The 24,434-nt window shown below is 39.5% G+C and overlaps 1 protein-coding gene and 1 long non-coding RNA gene across 3 annotated transcripts in view; one reads left to right on the top strand and one right to left on the bottom strand.

Moving 5' to 3' along the window:
* The window catches only part of LOC144062774 (uncharacterized), a 37,659-nt gene extending 36,016 nt beyond the window's left edge, over positions 1 to 1,643 (top strand). For both annotated transcript variants that reach the window (XR_013296443.1, XR_013296442.1), the window contains exon 7: positions 260 to 1,643. This is a non-coding gene — a long non-coding RNA (uncharacterized LOC144062774). The remainder of the gene's footprint in view (positions 1 to 259) is intronic.
* The window catches only part of ror1 (receptor tyrosine kinase-like orphan receptor 1), a 140,293-nt gene that overhangs the window by 104,340 nt on the left and 11,519 nt on the right, over positions 1 to 24,434 (bottom strand). The gene's annotated exons all lie outside the window — the stretch shown is intronic.

Here is a 24,434-nt window from a genome sequence, read left to right as displayed (position 1 = left end):
GTTATTGCGTGCGCCCATTAAGTGTTTATTGCATGAGTACTGACTGTGCATGTCACACTTTTATGAGAATCTCTCGGTGTTGCTCTGTGGGCTAAAAATGGAAATTACATCATTGAGACGCCAGTAATAAATTAATGAATTTTACTCCTTTACTAACTGTATAGCATTTATTCTGCACATCTGAAAACAGATATACTGTACATATATTTCTGAAGCATTGTATTATCTTATTTAATTTTAATTTTTTGTGTTTTTCAAGGTGACTCAGATGAGTGCAAGGCGACGCCCTAGCACCCACTATTGACGACCAGCCACTGATGCTCACATTACTATTTTGAAATCCATTTCAAGATAGGAGTTTGTATCATCTAATACCTGGGCTCCAAGCAAGCAATTACCATATGGTTGACACAAGCCACAACTGTTCTCCCATTGTATAATACTTAAAACACAAACACACAATGAATTCATTGAAATGTGAATGCACACAATCCCGATCTTACAATTCATCTGTAGAGAATGGAGAAAAGTGAATAGTGACCTACTCCCTCAGTGTGGACAGCAAGGAGATAACTTGAAAACTTAATAGCCTTTGGGGCTAGTGTTTTTAGGATTCTGGTGCAAGTTGGAAAGTAGAGGTGTAAGGAAGAAACGTAGAGCAGGTCATCAAGCATGAATGCCGACTTTGTAAGGTAGAGCGTCAGTAATGACATGCAAATATGAGGTCCGGGCCGCAAAATGAGAAGACAAATAACCTCAGTTTGCTTTGCCCCTACTTTAGCTGTCCATCAATGCAAGTTTCTCTTGCTCCATCCATCTGTCACTGGAGGTGTCAGAAAGCAAGTACAACTTCACTTCTGATAAAGTACCTTTTAAAAGAGGTTATTGGCAGCAAAAGAGGATTACTGTCCCACCAACTTCAAGTAGTTTTAATATGGTAATGCCTAAACCCTATAGAAAGCCCCCCTAAAAAAAACAGCATTACTTTCGGTGCATTGCTGTCTGTCAATCTTAGAATTATTTCCACCAAAAAAAGCATGTTGAGATTTGAATCAGTAATAGTAATAGAATTACTGAAAATGTTTCACTTAAACATTAAACTTTGTATACAACAAGAAAAAGGGGTAAGTCTAGGGGTAAGCAGGTTGAATTTTTGGGGGGACAAAATAAATACGGTGGGACAAAAACAAGAAGTGCTTATCTACTGTGGCTGGTTTAAAGAACGGAAAAGACTAATATGAAAATGACTCTTCAGAGTTCATGAGATCACATTGTGACTCATAGCTCTTCATAAATTGTTGGTTTATAATTAAATGACACAGGCATCCCTATTAGAGATGATGTTTTAAAAGTATTTTGCATGACAGATTGCTGTCAAGTTGTGTTCCTGTTACCATAGTGAGGTGTGGCTTCTTAAAACTCCGCTACGTGTGCATTGCATTAAAAGGTTGGTTCTCCAACACAAGCCCTGCTCTCCTCTCATTAACATCCCATCTGTCAAATGTGCTGCTGTCATCCTACACTGCCACCCTGTCATTTAGCTCACAGGGGAGGCCCACCACACTCTCACTCGTCACTGTCTTCTCCAAGGTTTGGAAAGTAAAAGTGGAATTTTGCAATGAGACGTGCATGTTTAAATCACAGTTGGCAACGTGTGAAATTTGTATGTGTGGTTCATTATGACTCTGTTCCAACCTTTTACAGTACTAACCTAGTCTGCGGACGATATGCTTTACCAAAAGGAAAGGAAAGAGTAATTGTTTGGCTGTTTGTACAAATAGAAAGCAGCTTGGCCAAATTGTGGTGAATATGAAACATTTTGAAGTGGCTTGTTAATGTGGTCATATGTTCTTCATGTGAGTAAGTCGACTTTCCCCTGCAGAGATCGAGAAAACATTTGTGCTGGTAAAAAAAAAAGGTGCTCACCAAGTGCTTGAAACAGATTCCATATCCAACCCATTAGTATAGAAATATAACAAGCCCCCCCTTCACACCTTTTCCCCCACTGAATCCAATTTGATAACAATGAGCAAGGTCAAGAAAGGCACAGTTTGTACGAGAATTGTCAATGTACTCACACACAAGGTCAAAGCTGTCTCTCTGCTTTCTCCCACACAAACACACAGCGACACCTGGTCTCTCTCTGTCAGACCTCAGTCGCAATGAAATGACACACGGCAATCTCACACTCATGAGTCCAACAAAAACATCAGTGGGTGTGTGTCTATGTAGCAGGACACTGCAACGTACAAGGCGTGTGCCACAATGTCAATAAACTGTGAGACGCTAGGAATACAAACAGAGAGAGCTTAGATTTAAACGACAACGGGCTGTGTCTGCCACCCTCAGAGAAACCGCTCTGTAACGCACGACATTACAACAGACAGATTTTGTTTCTTTAATACTGGGTGGTGACTATAATGTGGCCATCATGTCACTTTGCTAATTCACAAAGACCTCATCACCTTTCAAGACATCTTTAAATAATATTCCCAGCAACCAAAGACATCCCAATTGCTTTTTGAGGTTACACCATTAAGTGGCTAAGGGGCTAAATGAATTCAGCAAGTAATTTGAGTTCATACAGTGGTGCCTTGAGATATGAAGGCAACCCCAAAAATGTCTTTACAATAATGTGTTCTATGCAGCCCCACTAGTTTAAACACTGCATTCTGATTAATATTGTTGTTTGTGGAATATAATTTAAGCATCAAAATCGGCCTGTTATTATCCAATATCCGTCTCAGGGGACAGCCATTTTGCTACTTGCTGTCGACTGAAAAATGACATCACAATTGCTAAGGTCCAAGTAACGACCAATCACAGCTCAGCTTACAAACGTCACATGATCAAACTCAGAAAACAAGTGAGCCGTGATTGGTCATTACCTAAGCCTTGAGCAACTATGATGTCATTATCAAGTTGACCGCATGTGGCAAAATGGACGCTCCTTTGAGATGGATAAAAACGGGTGGATTTTGCTGCTTAATTCATACTCCACAAACACAATATTAATCAGAATGCCGTGTTTAGACTAGGAGGGGCACATACGTACAGTATTATTGTCAAGGAAATTTGGGGGTTGGTTGACTTTCTATAAATACACAACGTGTAATTCTCTTTGCTTTATGTTTGGTTAGATAGTAAACTTCAATTGGGTGTGGCAAGTTGGCAATAAACTGCTTGAAGGCTCTTTTTGACAAATTGCTCACTATCTACCAAACTATGACGTGAAGAGAGTTGAGTTCACCACACAGCGCTCATACTGTATCTCAAAATTGTCCTCGCATGACGAAACAAAAAATAGGCCACCCAAAGTTTTAATAAACCGAGTGCGCCAAGCGGCTTGAACGGGGGAAAATATGTCTATAAGGAAGCCATTCATATTTTCTTCCACTTGACAAAGTGAAATTACCATCCTTGCATGGATTTTCTCCACCCATGATTTGGGGCAAGGCAGGGAGAAAATACAACATTTTTAAGCAAAGGCATGAAAAAAAAATTTTCATACAAAAATACCTTTTGGCAGACACATTGCAATCAATTGAGTGCCTACACACCCTGTGGTGTAAATGGAAACACAAACCATTAGGGTCTAGTTCCATACTGTAATATGGTATAAACATAGATAAAGACTTCAATTAAAGGTTTCGAGCCACGAAAACAATATGCCATTGTTGGAGTTCACTGCAGATGCTATTGTCATTTCTCTGTCTGCAGGTTTAAACAATGACCAGCCTAATGGAAAGAATTGTGTTCCTCAAATTCCAAAACTGACGCCTCTTCAACTGAAAACACTGTCGGAATACCCTTGATCAGCTTTGTTGAAAGTCATTTAATGCCTCTTATGCTGAAGTCAAGCCCAAACTTTTCTCTACCCCCGCCTGCTTTTCCTTTGTGGGTTTTAGTTAGTGAGCGATGCCTGCATTTGATTATGGTTCCGATGTCAATAATGGCTGTTTTGTAAAAGAGGCCTTGAACAAGGATGAGGAAGAGGCCAAGTCAAGTGAGAGACAAAGAGACATAACGAAGGCAAGAAACAATCGTGGAATGAAGCGAAAGGAAACCTGAAGCTTTTCATGATGGGGAACTTCATCTGAATTTTTGTAAAAATAGAAGAAAAGCACAAATTAGTTTGTACTTTTCTACTCACCGATTATGATGTTCTAAAAATATATAACCTTTTATGGTTTCAAAGATGTTTGTTACATTATCCAGTAACAATTTATTGATTTTACAACTGTAATTCATTCATAAGTCAGTCCTTATTCATTGCAATCAAACTTAGTATAATATTTTTCATTATGTTTTACTTAAATGTCAATGTGATACATGTTTAATTAACAGTTTGTTTAAATGTGTTAGATGTAAGACACAAATGTGACTCTTTACTGGGAAGTATTTTGGCGAGGACTCACTCTACTGAGTGAACCTCCTCTTAAAGTTCACTACACAACAGGCGTTCACTCTCGATTGAAACATCTGCAAACATACATATGGCGATTTAAACCATCCCACAGTCTCCAAGTACACCCAGGGATGGTGTTGATTTTCTCACCCCCCCCCCCCCCCCCCCCCACTGCACTACAGCAGAAAGGGTGTCTCTCCTTAGCACCAAGATTAACATAATCACTGTTGACCAACTACCAACCGCATTGTCGGTATATTCTAAAGGAAAATGCCCGCCATCAAAAGTTGATTCATTAACAGCATTACGCCAAGTTGTAAGAGAACCAAAATGTTTAACTATGTCAGGTTGCAGGTCAAGGTTTATTTAGAATCAATTAAAAGATTTCTTAATGGTTATTTTTGTATTAAAAGGTAACACTGTTGCCAAAAGATCTTGCTGTTAGCCTGGCCAGCAACTGTTTTGTAAAATTGCAAATTCCCAAAATTTAAAACTAATGGTAGATCATCACAATATATACCCATGAGTTAATGCTCAGAATAATTGTCAGCGGGGAAACAGCCAGCATTAAAATGAACATCAAATGCATTAAACAAATTAATTTCATTGACTTTGTCTTCTTGAACAGACACTAAACTTCCCAGCAGTGAGTATAACTTATGGCTTTTACGCATATGACCCACCCGCACACATGTGCAGTGGCGGTCGAGTCTCCCCCAATAACATACCAAATCCATCAATGTGCCCCAGAATGCAGTATTGATGGCTGCCACCACTGAGAGCACACTGGGAAACAACATGGAGACAAAGATTATGATTATGTTCAGAAAATGAGACAAATAACCAGCATCAGTCTTAAGATTTCTATGTTGAAATATAATGTACAGTAGTTGCTATGAGTTTCTCTGTATTATGCAGAAGAAACTGTAAACTGTAGCTGGATCCAGAAAAATGAAAATAAACCATTTGATGAAACTTGGAAATTTGCTCATTTCTCATGGACCGAAAGGAACAGTGTTCCCACTTCCAAGCTTTCAACATGTTGAACATAAATTAAACAGAGGAAAGGATACAAAATACAGGAAAGGTAAAGTTGAGAGACACTTACGGGTTAGTGTATGTGTGTGTTGGAATGAGGGGGAGATGGAAGACTAAAGTGATCCCTGTGGATGTGGAATGTTCCCTGTTGGGTTTAATAACTAATCTCACAAGAGTGAAGCCTTATTTATGACAAGGGAAACAGAGATGATAATGATAAGGCTGGTGTACATGACCCCGGTGGTTCTTCAAATGACAAGCTTTCTTCAGGACCCACGTTTGACCTCATATTCGGAGAGATCATACAGAGAAGTCACTGAAAAATTACCCGGATGGAAATAGCTCTACAAAATCTTTTAAGCAACAACGCCATGATTAGATTTTGTTAATGGTGTATTGTGTGCATGTGTTGTGAGTGACCTGTGAGTGCTGCATACACTGTACCCGAAAAAAAAAAACATTCCCAAGAGGACAACAAATTGCATCATGTCATATCTATGCACTGCACTAAAGAAATTTATAACTATCCAGTAGTACACTTGTGTGCCCAAAAAATCTATTCTCATTTAGTACGATTCAGAATCAATTTTAAATGTCCCAAAATTGATTTTATTTAAATTATTTTATACTGTCTTGCCTTTGTCTAGGTGTGCCTTTATTTGGAGCGCTGTTCATGTTGTACCCGGTTTGGCCACTGAGGGGCAGTGTGGTTCCATGCAGTCTAATACACTGTTAAGTTGTAGCCACATTAGAGAGTAGAAGGAAAAAGTCATGATCAAGTTATTCCAATAAAAGTTTGTTTGTGTTTTCAGAGTGGAGCCATTCTTTTGAGAGATAAAAGTGCCGCGCTAATTAGCATTAGCGAGTCAAACTGGAGTAGATCATTACAATCCCTTGCACATCTATAGATTGAAGCAAAAAACATTGTCAATCAAACCATTTTGAATCAAAAATCGTTCTTAATCAAAAATCTTTTCTGAATCAAATCGCACACCCAAAAATCTGAATCAAATCGAATTGTGAGACATTCAAAGATTCCCACCCCTAGCAAATACATTGTCAGTGTTCTAGGATTCAAAGTTTTTGACTCTCCTGAGGATCTGATTATGTCACAATTTAGCGAACCAAGTGCTACCAACCTGAATTATCAAAAAATATTTAATATTTTTGATTACTGAGCTTTAATAAAGGTATGTTTTTACTAAAAGACATTCGATGCAGTTAAGCTAAATTTAGGTTGAGTTTTTTTTTCTTTCATTTAGCTACATCCACATAGAACTCAATTATTGTCAAACCACAAGTTACTCAGGCTGCCTTCACCTTGTCCTCATCAGAAACTGACACTGGTATTGTAACAGGAGTTCCATAAGTACCACATTCAAAATAAAACAAGCAGTGAATAATTGGTTGTTTATAGTTGGTCACAGGAAATATGTCAACTGCCAAATCATAGAGGAAACAAAAATAACAGTAGTATGTATGTAAAGTATACATGTGGCACTAATGTGTTTGGCAGCTAACAGGCTTATGCAAAAATTAGCTATCCAATATAAACCAAACAAATCTTAACTACTGCTGCTGACTCGCTTTTTAATGTCTCATTTTACTATGGGAAGTCCCAAGTACTGACATTGGCACCTTACAGTTCCTATTCTGTTTTCTAAGGGATATAGTGGTCAAAAAGAGTATATAAACATTAAAATGCTACATTAAATACTGTGTGCTTGTGTTCAATGTCAAGGCGTATTCCGGAAGCCAGTCGAATAAACAAAGCGGTGCACTGACATTTCCTACTGTCACTATTATCAAACAGCAGCTTTCATCAGTGGTCCATCAGTACACAGATACACACACAAACACACACACTCCATCAATAGTTTGCTATTCACATTGACCCAACTGCTGTGAACCAACACGTAAAAACATGCAAGACAGGGATTCCTGTCTGAGCACAAAAACATGTCACGTCACCCACATATACACACACGCACACACACAGGTGTCTGACCTGTCCGCATGTCAGCAGAGCAAAAGACTCTTTGTCCTTTGATAAGTCTTGTCCAGCCCCCTCTACAGGAGGCCGTCGCCCTAACAAGAATTATCCATAGTAGGACCTCTGAGCTTGAGGCCGAAAATAAACCACTGTCCGTCTTCCAGCCGACTTCAATAGTTAATTCTTGATTAATTGCAAATTTGATCTTTTATCTGTTCTAAATGTACAATAAAATGTAAAAAAATTTTTTTTTAAGTTTCATACTCTTGTTAACATAAAAGTGGATTTTTTTTTAATAGAAACATATTTTAGTCATTGATACAATAATGTCATTAGAATTCATTAAATTAAAAAGATGTACTGTCCTGTAATAAACGTGTGATAGTGTTGAGGTAATTTTTCTGCCACTAGATGGCATAATTGCATTTGTAAGACGTTGGTGACAGCGCAGTGTTTTTTTCTTTTCATATTAAGAGCCAGCTCATCTTTAATAATTTAGATTGTAACACCCACCCAAGTGGGGCGAAATTCGTTCTCCGCATTTGACCCATCACCTGAGGGAGCGGTGAGCAGCAGCAGGGGCCGCGCTCGGGAATCATTTGGTGATCTAACCCCCTAATTCCAACCCTTTAACATGAAGTCACTTGTGAAATTCTGCCCATTGTTAAAATTGTAAAATGCAACTTGACCCCAGTCTCCACAAATATATGCATTATTAAATGTATTACTGCTAAATTTTTACATGGACATGTTTGCTGCGATGCAACTGGAATTCCACCAGTACAGGCTTTCCATGTAAGGGTCGGTCATTAATGGCGCGTTAAAAAGAATTTGTGGTGTTAAAGGAACTTTAAATTAACTCAAAATGAACACACAAATTTTGTCACCCCTAATATTATTATTTTTTAAATATCTATAGTTGTGTTATTTAGTGTTGCATACTTGAGTTGGATAAATATTTCCATTTGTCCACCAACAACCCATCAACTGGCAGTTGATTATAGCTTAGACTCTTTTCAGCAGCTGCCCTCTTAATTACACCACCCTCGTTCCCACAATCAAGTGCTGTAGCTTTTAGTTTCCACATAAATCTTTGTCACCCATATTTTTGTCTTCTGAAATCATGTCTCCTGCTTTAATTTATTTCATCCCTTTTGTTTCAAGGCAGCCTTTTCCAAACTAAGGGTAAGGGCCAGGAACAAAAACACAGCAACAGTCAATTTTTATCACGTACATGTCAGTAGCAATGCATAATGCCAAGTTTGGGTCCCAAGAAGGAACCATGAATCTAATTTGTGTCTTCAGTTAAATATGTCTGAGAAACCCTGATTTAAAGTCAATGTAAAATAAGACACTGCTGACTGACTCAAAATTCCCTTGTTTTCTGCATAACTAAATAATTTCTACTTGTTGACTAGGAAACCAAAGGCAATATTTACTAGTAAATCTTTTGGTTTTTCAAAGTTTCCATAATATTATTATGAGTTATTATGACTTTCAAAGTTTACATCAGTCTGGCAGCAAAACGGGAGTCCATTAGTGACGGACTGACAGACCTTTCGTTTGAACTGACAGTCTGTCCCCCACTTGTTATGGTAAATACCGTGTATATTAATTAGTGATTCACTTTCAGACCCTGAATCATTTAAAACATGGATTATAACTTTTCAGCTTTGAGAAAAAGGTCTGGCCTTGAACATGACGGAGATGACTTTAAATCAGTAGACCTTGAGGATTTGAGCAAGACACATTTCCAGAGAGAAATCCATTAAGAAGGGCAGAGAGAGGCATGAAGGAGGAAAAGCAGAGACAGAGTGGAAAGGGAAATGCTGACTTCTGTTTTCTGTGAGATGCGTTGTCAGTAAAGAAAAGTGGTAGGATCATAAAATTGTTATCTTCACTTTCCATCTGGTGCAGCAATCCACCTGGAGTAGTCAACACTACAATGTTCAACTCTTTAAGTTTTCTGCAGAGGTTATCATTTTAACCTTTATAATCAATGTGTGTGTAGACCAGGCTTGCCCAATAATCCTGGTCCTCAAGGGCCAGAGTCCTGCAGGGTTTATTTTTTTACCTGCAGGACTCTGGCCCTCGAGGACCAGGATTGGGGAAGCCTGGTGTAGACCTTGAATAGAAAAGCTGGTCACGGGAAATTGATGTGATGCATATACTTAAAGCTGCCTTTCATGCAGCCAGCATGGTATTAATTCCAGCTCAGTGACTGTAGTGAATATTTAAGTGTGAATGATTGCCGGTGTCTATATACAGATGCTATTTTATTGACTGGCAACCAATCAATGATGCAGTCTGCCTATTGCCCACAGTCACAGATAAGAACGTTCTATACATCAGGCTGTCAATACTCTTAATATACTTTAGATAATGACCACTACAGGCCCATAACAATTTCCTGGGTTTGCATTATTTTCCCCATTCAAATATTCTTGAACCATGGACATTATTCTCATTCGTAACAAGCATGTCAGTTTCACCTACGATTCATTTCTCCTCCTTGAATCAAATAATCATTGTGTAGTTTGTGATCTTTTTCCCAAACTTGCATTCATCCGTCACTGTCAGCGACACTGCCTTTTTTGTTTAATGTCTCTGTCAACACTTTAAAAGAGTTATGAAAAATGAGCCTGAGCGTACGCTGGAGGGAGGTGATTTCCCTCGGGTCACTTGAAATTGTTTCAAGCTTGGACCAGGGAGGACAAAACCAGGAGGCCTTATGCAGGAAGTGGCTCAGGAAATAGTTTGGATTCAGCCAGTGAGGCAACATGCTGGATTGTTCTGGAGACGACAATGTACCATGAAATTAGCCTTTTCCATTGTAAATGGGATCTTCGTTGCGACAGGTTAAAAAAAATCTAAAACATAAGATGTGCATTCCAGTCTATTGATCTGTGTGTTGAATCCTACTAGCCCTGAGTGGTCTGGTTCCCATTGGAGGAGACCAACTTAAATGCGTCAGCGCTTTTCTGCGTTCATTGAGACGTTTCTTTTGAAAATGGACTCAGACCCTATGATCGAAACAAAAAAATATATATAAAAGAAGAATAACTATCGCTACAAAAAGTTGTGCTGTGTGGGGAAAAAAACTCAAATTCCCCATTCTCTGTAGTTGTTTCACAACTTAAGTCATCATTTCAGCTACCCTTTAGAGTAGAACTGGCTTTACTCATCCCCCTTTGGGCTCAGAAGAAAAGTATGCACTGGGCCATGAAGAACAAGCTGATCTAAAGAACTTCACCTCTGAAATGCAACAGCTGTCTCATTAACTTCAAATGTCGCCATGACAGAACAGAGACTAGTTGGACCACCAGCGTTAAGCAATAGGGCAAAAACACATTTTAGTGAATGCGAAGTTTTCTCAAGCAACCATTTCTGCTCACCCCCTTGGACGTTCCATTGCCATCTTCTTGTCTCCTCCCTCACGCCTTACTTTCCACATTTCCCCCTTTCTTCCAGCTAGGATTAGCTCAGCAGGATGCCAGCATTCCTTCTCTACTGGTAGTCTTTGTCTTGACATTCCCACTCCTCCCAGTGTCCTCTCTGGGAGGTGTCAAATTCAGAAATCTTCTATGTGCTAACAGTGTGTTCTGTGTACTATTGACTGAAATAAACGAAGATCTAGTATTCTTATGATAAAGAACAAATTACGTCATCGTGATCATGTGTGGGTGTTTATAGTCTGAATGAGGATTAAAACGAAATGTTGGGTAAATTGAAGCATTTTGACTTTTATACAAGGGTAATAAAATTGATACGTGGTGTAAAATTGTTTGCTCTATTTTGGGTTCTGGAAAATCTGAGCCGTGAGGAAGCTATGAATAGTACATTTTAAAATGTTCGGTCTGAAACTACGTGTTTTAATTTAACAACAATATTTTACTGTGATATTCATTTGTGTTTATAGTTTTTTTGTGCTATATTCCTCCATCTATTCATCTTCTATACCATTTAGCAAGTTCAGAGTCACAGGGCAGTCAGAGTCTATTCAATTTGGCAAAGGGTCAGTCCCAGGAGTAGACAGACAATCATTGAGACCTACAGACAATTTAGAGACTTCAGTTGAATTACATGTAAGTTTTTATAGCTTCACTGAAAAGAGGTCGAGGCTAAGGAGTCTAAGAGATAAATAATGAAAGACACACTGGAGCAGAAGGTAACATGAGAGGAGACATGGAGACATTTTGATTGATGAATATCTTAGACAAATGATGGTACTCCGCCTTGGGACTTGACCCATCACTGCTAAATGTGTTCACCTGGCTTGGACAACTGCAATTGAGCATTCACACACTTGACTTGCTGTTTCCTTTGCGACATATTCAATATCAGTGAGCATGCCAGTTCTGTAAAAATGTGATTCCACGCCAACAAATTCAATTCAGTCTGACCAAAAGACGAGGGCAGTCAATTATGCAGATGCAACTATTAATAGAACTGATAAAAGGTCCTGCCCATTGCCCAAACCCCATCAACAAGGTTTACACTAGGAGGTCATTTGAGTCAGAGGATATCCCTGGGCTCATTTGAGACCACATATTTTAAGTCAAGGAAAAGCCATTCATCAAATCAAGTGGAGCAATCATAACCTCCTGACCTCCCGTTTCTACTCTCTCCTGACAATTCCGTATCACAATGAGTCCAGGTGCAGGCCTTCATCCTCCCGTCTCCTTCACTTGATCAGGTTTAACTTCTATCTGCTTCCTGCTTCGTGTAACATCAAGTATGCAATCTATAATCCAGCAGTGCAGATATGATGTGCTCAGCCTCGCACATATAAACCCTAAAGCTACTTAACTCCAGAGTTGTTCATGTTTCGTGTCTGCTTGAGTCATCCCACTTTTTCATCACTATTTCTTATCAAGTTGGCAGCAAACGGAACATGTTTTAATTCAATGTTGAGAGGTCAATGGGGTCATGGAAGACCTAAAAAGGACTCACCTGCATTTTTCCTTACGTTGTTCTACAGTATAGTGGTCTTGCATTTAACATAGCTATCAATTTATAGATGTTGCAAGGAGCTAAAAACTTTTAAGCCAGAGCAGAAGTAAATCCTCACATCCTCAGACCCTCAGATAAAAAAAATAATCTAAATCATTTCAGAAGGCTGTGGGTCTTTGATTTCAAATTACTTTTACCATAGGAAGCAACGGGACCAGCATTCTTTTATCTTGATTTGTCATGTAAGTGAACCAATTATTTTGACAAATATAGTAGTAAAAGAACAAAATGAAACCATGATCTTGACTTCGATTAATAGTTTTAGTTCCTTTTTTAGTTCTAGCAATATTTGGCTTTTTGATTGATCATCTCTGAAACAGTTATGATGATGCCAGATCCCCGTGTCTCATCTCATCCCATCTTGCTTCGCATTTTGTTCAGGTTCTAGATTCTTATTTGACTACAAGAAACAAGACCCAATTTTTCCTAAGTTTTAAAGTCAAATTCTGAGGTGTTTAACTGCCGAAACGTCTTGACAGTAAAGTGTGTACTGATCTAAATCCATTTTGTTTTTGCAACAGGACACATACAGTATAGGACATGGAATGTAAAACAATGACTTTCAACGAAATTTCGATTGTCACATCGAAGAATGAAAATAAAAATCTCATTAACAATTTTTATTTTATTTTTTTAAGAAAAGAACTAGTGTCCGGCATAGTGCCTCTGTTTCTGTGGGTGATAACTTATCATTAAGACTACCTCCTAATGCAGTTGGGCAGGAATGGAGTGGCAACGTTGTTATCGCTGTCTGGCTCTTGAGTTGTGTGTGCGTGTGTCCCTAAAACGCAAATAGATACTGCTTGATTGAGGCATTAAAAGAATTGGAAGTTACAACACAAGAGTCCTGGTATAGTCTTAGCAATAGAATGCACTTTTGGTGAGTGCTTATTCAGAGAAGCTGCGGTCTGTTCTTAGTGTTAGGGTCCAGCTATTGTTATAGGTTATTATTCTCTCAAGGCTAGTCCCTTTCCATGTAGTTCTATCAGTACTGCTCTATTCTAGAGCATTCATTTGCTTCTGACTAGACAAGAACTTCACACAGCGAATGTTTATGTGTAGAGGAGTCAGACAAAAATAATAAATACCATTATTTTGAATATTGAGACAGTTAGTTAAATGTAGGAACAATATTTATTTATGTACTTTTATTAAGTTACCAGATGAGCAAAGAAAAAATGTGATAGGTTAGTAGTACTGTATGCTTTTTACATAATGCTTGTTCATATGCAGACAAATATTAATATCACTTTAAATGTATACATTTTATTGAGGGGTTTTCTGCTTAACAAAAAAAAAAAATCCATGGAAAATTGGGAAAATGATGGTCACTTTATTGTTACAAGTTTGTTTAGTTTGTTCTTCTTCACACCACAAATTTGTTGAGAGTGAATAAACAGCATATCTGGTGAGTTGCAGTCCTGTCGTGTACACCATTTTGAATCAAAATGGATGCATGACATGGTTCATCAACAGAAAATTCCTTATGATCTAATCAATTCTCAATGGCCAATTAACTGTTTAATTAATTGTTATGACCAGGTTTCCATAGGTTTTGGTGAATCCCACCAAGGAAAATCTGTCAAAACTATCGCTTGCATTGCAGTCTTTATCCGGATTATAAATATCATACAATAATTGGTAGAGTTATTGATGAAACGGAGGGCTTATTCATATGGTGAGGCCCAATGATAACACTAATATGGCAGTGTGTTGGAATATGTTAAGAAAAAAAATCTACACCTAACGATTATGACCAGCGGCATTTATGTACCGTGTACCATGTAACAGTCCATAGGAAAACAAAAAGAGCTGAGAACATTCCAGTCCAACATTGTTAATTGATTCATGATAAGTGACTGTAAGGAAAGAAGCTTACTCCATCAACTATAAAATTTCTTTGAATTAAGATTATGTCAGACTGACACTCTCGGTCCCTGTCAACTGTAGTTTATCAAGTACTCAAACACAATAAGAGGACACATGTTGACTTCAATTTAATAGGAATTAAATTGCTGACTGTTAAGGCCAGAGTGGGAAAGTTGTCCTTCCATCTGCTTAAAGCAACAGAGTATTATAAGATGTAGCACAAAGGTGGTCTTGCAGCAATGGAGAAGGCACACAGGTGGCACTGTGCAAAGTAGGCTAGGATAAAAGAAAAGATGCAATGTGGTAGACTTGATTCAATGAATAAGATGAACAAAAGACAGTCACAGAACACGGGGAGAATGACTCGCAAGGTTCTGTTCGTTAACTAAACTTATTCTCAGTGGGCCGATGCTGCTGGGGAGAAGTAGAACAAAAAAGTGGCGGGGGGTGGGGGGGATCGAGGTCTGTCATGGAACACCTGCCTTCACTTAACCTCTCTCCCTTACTTTCTGCTTGAGTTCCTTCTTTCATCATCTCCTTGACTTGCAAGTTTGTGGACACAGTTAAGACTGAAACTCAGGCAACTACTTGAACCCTACTATATGGCGCACACCTCCAAAAGCAACACAACATATACATGTAGTATTTTGCGTTCAATCGTCCAGTTTCTTTACAATTGGCCTGACACTTTTGTTGTAATCCTGCTGACGGACATCGGTGCTACTGTTCGCTTTGTGGATGAGCAAAGCAGCAATTAGCTCACCTTCTGCCCTGTTGGCATGGAAACCTGAATGCATAATGCTGCTCTAAGTTAGTTTTTCTAGTGCCATGAAAGCCCCAAAACAACTTGGTGTTACAACATTTTTAATAACAGTGTCCTATAATACTACTGTTAAACTTCCCAAACGGTTTCCTCTTGCAAATCAACAACATAAATTTGCCCATCAATCATGCACATGACCAAATCTCATGGATCGCTCCCTCTCAACCTCTTCATGAAATATTTTTATATTAATCCTTTTGGTTATCCAATTCTATCTTAAACAAGTTCAGTATTTTGGATTAGTATTTCGTAATAATCAACGTTAAACTAAAAGAGCCAGAAAAATTAATCTGTGAACCTTTCCAATTGTCCCATCAAGGAGGCATCCAAATTAGGGGGGCCTCCAATCGATGTGTGAACCAAGATGGAGATTTTCACAATTCAGTGCTTCTAAATCATTTTTGTAGGCTCGCTGCACTACAGACGTAGTGCCACTACCAAAGTGGCGCCACTTTTTGTTTAGAGAAAACAATGCCCCGCCTTGCCTTGCCCCTGTGCCTCCCAAAAGCGCATAACAGGAGTTTACTGTTTATCCCTGATGCTGCATCATCAATCATTCAAAAGCAAGCAGGTCACGCAGTGCCTGAAGCTTCCACATTAGAGGCGAGGAGGGGGCAGTCAATCAGTGCTTCAACTAAGATTGATTTCAAAGTTTCAAAGAAAACCTTCCGTCCCCCACGTTTACCCTAGGCATCTATTGCATGCCATTCATTTTGCATAAGGATGAGGTTTAACCATGAAAAAAAAGCAGACATTGACTTGCTCAAAACTCAAATTTTAAATATTTGTCCTTAAACTGAATTTCTACTGAAACCACCGTGACACAGATAAACATGTTCACCTGAATGCTCGACAAACTCACACAACAAGCTGGTAATTGGGACAGACCTATGACAACAAATGTGACTGCTTTTATTTTCAAATGACAATAGTCGCTTGTCTTTCAAGGCCTTTTGACTCTGGCAAATCTTTAAATAACCACGGTTCACCTAACTTTGTTATTCTAAGACAAACTGAGGTAACTAGCAAATTCAATTCCAACAGCATTTATTCAAATATGAGACATTGAGGTCATGACTCTGTCTAAACTTAGACACATGAAATATATGAACTACAATTAGTGCCTCACTGTTGGAGTTTCACATGCCGATACTACACATGACAATAAAGTCCCTAAATTAATTTAGTTAAATACATTACGTGAATGTTGAATGGAATGCGTCATGATGATATCATCTAAATCTACTTCATCTAATTAGTTTATCCTAACTCTGACATTCTACTGAAAGTGAGTCTGAGATTAAGGATAATGAAGAGGCTTTTAAATGCATTTACATTTATAGCAGATAAATTGCTTCTGTGCATCAATTCCATGGAAAAAAGTGTGTATTGGTGGTCTTCGGGCAAAAGGAAGTACTTTAATACATCAGATATTCATTTGCAGGGGCTACTTTATAGATCCTAGATGGAATATTTTCTTTTTTTATTTCCCAACTCTACAGGGACATTAGATTGCAAGCAGGGTCAGCTCATGAAAAACTCTCCAAGGTTCCAGGAGGCGTTTTCGATCTTATTTAGAGATACTTTAAGGATGTGGGCACTGGGCCTGTGGTTAGACAGATCTTCCTAGTCATTACAGTACGCCACCCTGAAGCAAACTCACTGTAGCAAGTGCATTGGCATTTACATGAAATGATCTAAAGACGACATAATAATCTTTAGGCTATGTGTGTTTTTAGTCACATTGCAGTAAAGTAAAAAAATATATATATCACATAATTCACTCTATCATTTAAATATGCCTACACTGTAACAAAAATACAAAATGTTTAGCTTAGCGCTACAACTGGTAGCAGGTCCCAAATTTTGCAAGATTTGCTTTATTTGTATGCACAATAAAGGGTAACAAAGAAAATATTTCTCAGCCACTTCAAGGAGAAAAGTCTACAGTACAGCTCATACTTCTCAAACAGGCAAAGTGACTGCATGTACGGTGCGAAAATAGAAAAAAGAAAGGGCGAAAGCGAAAAGGATAGCAACGGTTAGCTCCAGTGAGTTGTTGATGGAGGATATCAGCACTAAAAGCTGTGGTGAACAGAAAGTAAGATAACATATCAGAGCTGTTTGGAGCAGAATTCCCTGGGGAAACGGTGGGACAATCTGCTAAACTCCAAGCAAAGAAGCAACTTATTCCGTCATTTCTCAGCTTCTTGTCCATTATCCAGCTTTAGAAGCCACATCACCTGAGTCTCATTTATAATGTAAAAATGAATGTCAGGGATTTGAACATGACTTCTTGTGGCATTAATTCCGCCTGTTTACATTTAAAACCTTTTATGTTGTTTTTCTCCCTTTTCATACCTCCTCAATCTTTTTGCAGCCCTTCACTTGTGGCTGGACGGCATAGTTTATGATTTCCTGATAGAGCAGGCAGCCCGAGCTCTCAGAGGGTTGTTTTGGACAAAAGCTGCTTTTCAGCTCTCAAGGTTGATATCTCCCAGCTCAGCTCACTTCAGATAGCTGAAATATGTCGGGTGCGGGTTTTCAGGGAGGGGAGGGAGAGACGGGTGCTGGTCCTCATCTGCTCTTCCCACAGCGGCCAAAGTGAAAATGACTTTCCCATGCCAAGAGGCAATTGTTGCTTCTGCAGACACCATGTAATTCGGCTGCCCACATTCTGTTCTTCTTCTGAGATTATGCAAAGAACATCAGACTTGCTTAAATATTTTTCTGTGGCGTGTGAACAGCGGTTTTCAAGCGTGCGGCTAGGGTCTGAAAAACTATTCGATCGATCCATTCAACCTGCACTGACAGTAAGCACCTGAATTAAGGAATCTAACTGCCTCAAATGTCACTAAGGCTATGTTCACAAAGCACGCATTGTTTTTGCCCATATGTGACATACTATGTATATCTGATGTTTTTCCATGCAATGTGAACAGTACAATTAAGATTTTTTCTAATCTGATCAAAGATGTGACATCATCTTGCAGACGTCTCTATGAAATAAAATCGAAGAACAGTCGTCTCATTTCCCTTAAACATTTCTACCTACTCCTCCTCTGTTAATCTCATCATGTCCTTGATGAATTTCTGGTGGAAGACGCTTGCATATAAACAGAGTGAGAAGCGAGGATCGAGAACAGGGTTCACCAATTCCGGTCCTTGAGGTCCAGAGTCCTGCAGTTTTTAGATGTTTCCGCCCACTAGCCCACCTCATTCATATAATCAGTTCATCAGCATACCCGATAACGATCCTGAACTTTAGTTCCAGTTGTGTTGGTAGGCAGAAACATCTTAAGGCCTAGATACACCAATCCGACGTCGGGAGTTGGACAACGTTGGGCTGATGGCATGCGCCGTCTGATCAGTGTATAAATTACTGTCGTGAAGTCGGACCGAGTTGGAATTGGCTAACGAATCAGCGCACGGGGCAAGACAACGCGGATGAACAGTACTCAACTCAACTAAATTTTATGGTTTTTCAGGCCAGCACACGTGAATATTAAGGTCCCCCATAAAGAGGATATGATCATATTTCAGCATTATTTCAGCAAAGAAGCTCCTTCAGAATCTGGAGGTCGGCACCGCGTCCAAAGCGCGGAGGGCAGCACGGCTGAAGCTTTTCGGGTGAGCCGACGATCGGTAGCAGCCAGGAGTCGACAGGGTCCAAAAGAGAAAAGAGAAGGGGACAAAGCTTGTTCCAGCGGCCGTTTTCGCTTCACCAGCTATGTGTTTTCCTCCATTTCCCCTCTATAAGAAATTCTAGGTCATTCTGCTCTCCAAGTACCAGCCCCTCCCAACCAGAGAAAGCGAGCTGTTGGAACTTTTTGACGTCATTAGGTACGGCCTTACCCCCGCACCGCTTTTGTGGACTTAACGCACGCCCACTTTCTCTGAGACCTCCCTGGGATAGTGACAAAAGTAGCCTTTAGCAGTAAACATTCTGTCAAAATGAATTTAAAGCAATCAATTACCCTTCACATTTGCAATGCCAAAGTGCAATGACAATTGGCCGTCTTAAAATCCCAGAAAGGCTTCTGGCTGACAACTACAAGAAGTAAAACTTTTTGCGCTGTTGAACGAAAGGTGTAGTGTTAAGCGCGCTCGCCCTGTAAGCAGCAGGTCTCCAGTTTGCAACCCACGTAGAGTCGTCTTTTTTTTTCCTTTTCTTTCTTTCTTCCCTCTTCTCCCCTCTTCCTCCATTACGATTTCTTGCAGCAAGGAGCCGTTTTGTTCCAAATGTTTATTGAAGAATTGAACATCCATCCAATTTCCACATATAAAGAAGACGCGGTTGTACGACAACGGCTGGCCGGTCTTGCGTGGCCACACAGCGCTCCTTGGCAGCAGCCGGCTCGGACGACAGGGGCGCAGCAACCACACGGGCAAGGCGAGGTTTTACTGAACCGGGCGTTTTACTTCCGCATTAGAAAAATAGCCAGCAAAATACCTAATATTTCATAAAAAATTACATCACCATGGTGTCAAAGGTAAGATTTAATTATTATGTGCCTATAGTTAACTGTGGAAGGGCTTGAAATTCTGTGATGTAATCCCTTTAAATCCATCGCTACTTGCTATCTTTACTACTGTGATACAGTAAAGGAAGACATCCCACTGTGTGCAATACTTGTGAATGTGTAAAAAAGGTCATGACAAATAAAGATGTTAAGGTTCTAATCTTGATTCATGAGGCTAAGGTCACTGACTTTTTATAAAAGGCTAAAAGATGTGTGCACAGATTTTGGGAGGAACAATGGAAATGAGTTGAAAAACGAGTGCATGAGGTCAGGAACTGCATCAAGCCTGCACCAGGTGAGGTTTCCTCAGGGCAGCTGGGAGTATTTTTCCCCTCATTTAGCAGGTCATGAAAGAAACCACAGGCTGCCAGATGTGACAGAGGCCACGCACCTTACTCGCACACTGTAAACGCACACACACACACACACACACACACATAGTTTGTGGTACTATCTTTATGGGGGTAATCCCATTGACATAATGCATTTTCTAGCCCCTTACCCTAACCCCAACCATCACAAATGATTGCTTACCCACAACCCTGACGCTAGCCCCAACCATAACCTAAATTCTAAAAGCAAGTCTTGACCCTCAAAATGAGGTCTGGACTAATTGGGGACCACCAAAATGTACCCACAAGGAAATGTGGTCTCCACAATGATAGTAAAAACCCAGAAAATGGTCCCCATGATGTGATATGAACCCACCCACAAATGCTCACTTTACAAAGGAAACTAATCTAACTCAGAGGTGGGTAGAGTAGCCAAAAATTGTAAGAGTACTTTATGTCAGAATATCACTAGTAAAAGGAAATTCTAGTTCTCCAAATTATAACTTGAGGAAGTGTTCAGTGAAAATAACTACAGCAATTTCTGGACTATAGGGCGCACCTGACTATAAACTGTGCAAGCTAAATTTGGGGAATACTCGGGTTTGTTACACACATAAGCCGCACCAGCCGCAGGTGTTTTAATGATACCGCACCGGGTTCCCGCTACTTTCTTTTCCATAATGATGGTGCAAATTGTCTCACTCTCGTTCTGTCTCTCCTACTGTATTTGGGCTCACTTGTTTTGCTCTGCCTGACGCTCTGGCGCTTCCCTTATAGTGCGCCCCCTTGTGAGCTGATGGATAAGACACACCTTTGTATTAGCAACAGGGTTGAATGCAAGTGAAAAAAAGTAGAGGTTTATAGTGCAGAAATTACTGTACTCAAGTACTGAGTAACTGCTGAGTTACTTCTGATTTATTTATTTTTAAAATAGTACTTGCATGTCAAATAGACACAAATATAAAGAAGGAATATGCAATTTCAGTATTCTCCAACAATATCACTTCAAAACATCCTTTTTTTTGTAAAATAAAAAGTGAATTTAAGATCCTATAAACAGTATTTAATTAATTTTATTTGGTTACACACATAGTAGGTGCATTCTACAGCGAGGAACAGAATCATTGAATTAATATAACCATGTTTTCGTAGAACACTAATTTGGTAGGCTTAATTCTCATGCATTTCAAACGAAATGTCAACGGTTCTTGTGAAGAAAGAAAAAATCACAGATTGGTGTTGCAGTGGTAACTAAGGTTGAAAATGTTCATGGCTGAGCTAAGCTAGCTAGATTTGACCTAAATTAACAATTTTTTTAAAGTAATTTTGTATGTTGCGTCCAAAAAGTTACCTGTGTGAATGTAGCTCGTTACTACCCACCTTTTGATGTAACCTATTCATATGTGCGTGGCAGCAATTGAATACATTCCAGCATAAGTCCAAGGCAGATCTCTATCAGGGGGGAATGTCAGATGAAGGAGACGGAGGGTGAAGACTTCAAAGAGGCCCGCAGGGAACTGAATAAATCTGGATTTAAACTCCAACTAAACCCATTCTCATTTAACATTTCAACTTTAACCCCAACAAAGAATTTGTAACTTATACCTTAGCTTTGTGGTTCCTTTCCCCTTACAGTGTTACACATGTGTAGCTGCCACTGGACATTATGCAAGACACCTACAGACTAGAACAAAAGCAATGACACCACCACATACCGAAAGCTCACTGCTGACCTACATAGCCCCTTGTCATTCCGCACATATCGGCCGTGTGTAAAACTGCTGGCTAATTACTTTCACATTACGGAACAGCCCAGTGATCTTGGTGGCTTTCCAAGACCACCTACACTGGGACTCGCCTAGTGCACATTTGCAACGCATACCAGCAATCGCACTTGATCTGCTTTAATGTGCAAGGCCAGATTGAGGGCAAACATGCTGGCTGGCATCCACCACGTAATGAGAATTGAGACTTGTGACGGATAATGTCTGAGAGTGGCCTTCCCATTTCTTGTGGGGTTTTTTTCAGCGTTGTTATCACTGAGCATACTAAACACTTGCATATACATGCATGTCATATTAGGAGTGAAAATAATCCACATTTAGGGACTACACCTGAATACATTAAAGTAGCACTAAGGAACTTTCCAACCTTAAAACATTTTCATAACTCTTCTGATGAAACATCAATTTAAAATTAATTGACAGGCACCTTTGCCATGGCCTGAGGGGGTCTGTATCATTTTGACTGGCACTAAGCAACTTTGAGGAGGATGGTAGAAACACTGCCAAAAAATACAAATGTGCTGAATGCTTTATGGTGTATGTCACTTTCCCCATTTGTTACAAAGACAGAAGTCAATTTGAATGTATGCACGATTACTGCTTTCCTGGTAGAAGGTGCAAAACTACTGAAAAGTTTTGTCTGAGGAGACAAAAAAGGAAAAGGGAAAGTACCCGGATAAAAGGACAGTCAAGGTTCAACATTGGCCCGGCTTTCACTCGCTTGCTTGAGCTAAAAAAAATTACACAATGCGCTTGTCCTCATAGGAAATGTGGTCTTCCTTCAGACATAACAATACCGCTTTTGTCCATATGGCACCGCCATAATCAACATAAACTGTGTGATGCTTTAGGGAATTGCTAATTAAATATATACCCAGTAGGATTCTGAGGTCTACAGAATCAGGTCAATTAGTGGAGCCCAGGTTTCAAAACAAACATGGTGAAGCAGCTTTTAGCTGTTATGCTGCACAAAAATCTTTTTTTTTTTTTTTTTACTTTTTCGCCCCATACCTATAAGGTCTTTAACTTTCACTGCCAGACGTTTTCAGAAACGGGTTCTCGCCAGTGCCAGCCGATTTAAGCATTTTGACTGATCTTTCAAGGTCCACAGAAAATGTTGTGTTTGGACTATGGAAAGACACATACTACCAAATGAAAGATTGGACTCTCATCTTTCATCAGAAAAAAAAGTTTGTTTCTACCTTATTCCGTTCTACAGTAATCAACAATAGAAAATGGTTACTTTCACCGAAATTCTCTGTTTTGAAACAAAAAACGGAGAAAAGGGGCTTTTTGTGAAACGATGTTATTTCATGCACTCCAGTGAAGTGTACACTTCTTTTTGTCCATGAATGATGCCACAAACACCTAAATAGTGCTTTACTTCTGTAAAACGCTTTCACCAACAATGAAAAAGTGTTTTTTGATTGCAAAATACGTTTATTTCCATTCAACAGTGTAACAATTTGACAAAACAATTTCGCAAACTATTTACAAATGTGTGCAACTGTGGTACTACTTACAATTATGTGGATGTTTCAAATACAGTTTTTCTTTTTATAACGCTCTCCTGCGTGCAAGGAGACGCCGCTGGACTCGCACAACAGTTTACTTTCACTTTGTCCGTTTCGCGTGCAAACGTTACACGTTACACTTTCCTTTTTTTCCGGGGAATAAATAGCAAGTAGCAGACTGTACACACTCCTCCGATGAATATGCATTGGACTCGGGGCACTCTTCGTCGTCCGATCGAACGTCCGCCTGTACGTGCTCGATTGTGCTCCGTGTTTATGACGCCGTCATAACCGCCGCATCAGCGGTTCCAATTTTGCCGTCAAGCTCGGATTCACCTTTATCATCATCGATGATGATCATCGTTGTCATCAATGTGTTCTTTTAGCGTTGGTCGATCCCTTTCGTCTTGTAAGTGTAGAGAGCTGCTTTCCAAACGGGCACCACTTCCTCCTCAGCCATCTACGTAGCTTCCCCCCCCCCACGTTTTCTACTGCCGCATCAATGCTTTCCATCCACGGAGTCATCATCATCATCATCATCATCGATGATGATCATCGTTGTCATCAATGTGCTCTTTTAGCTTTGGTCGATGCTTTTGTCTTTGAAATAAAACGGCTCGGGCGTGAACTCCTCGCAAACGGTCGCCACCCGATCTTGTCAAAAGACAGTCATCGCTGCCCTCTAGGGGCCAAAAATAGTCCTTAGGCACAACAGACCTAATTGAAACTTTCAACAGAGATGCAGAAGGCTTCCCCACTCCCGTTTAAAAAAAAAATTTAAAAAAATTGGATGACGTCTTTTGACGTCATTGGCAGTGCTCCGTAGGTTTTTACTTGACGTCTTTAAACGTCAGTGGCAGTGAAAGAGTTAAAAGCATTTTTTTTTCACTGTACAGTCTTCATTTTCTTTCCTTTGCTTTTGAATATCTTTAAATATTTTCTTAAATGTAAATGTGTTTAAACATGTCAATGTACATTATTTAAGTTATTTTTGTCTATGTGTGCGCAGCGATTGGCTGGCAGCCTATGTACTTGGAGAGTCAAGCATTTTTTAATGGTAGTAATTTGTGTAAAAAGTTGGAGAAACATTGATCTATGTCATCATCTCTTGCACATCCTTGGTGCTGTGGTTGCAAT

This window comes from Vanacampus margaritifer, chromosome 13 (assembly GCF_051991255.1).
Source record: "Vanacampus margaritifer isolate UIUO_Vmar chromosome 13, RoL_Vmar_1.0, whole genome shotgun sequence".
Lineage (NCBI taxonomy): Eukaryota > Metazoa > Chordata > Actinopteri > Syngnathiformes > Syngnathidae > Vanacampus > Vanacampus margaritifer.
This window is presented reverse-complemented; position numbering and strand designations above follow the sequence as displayed.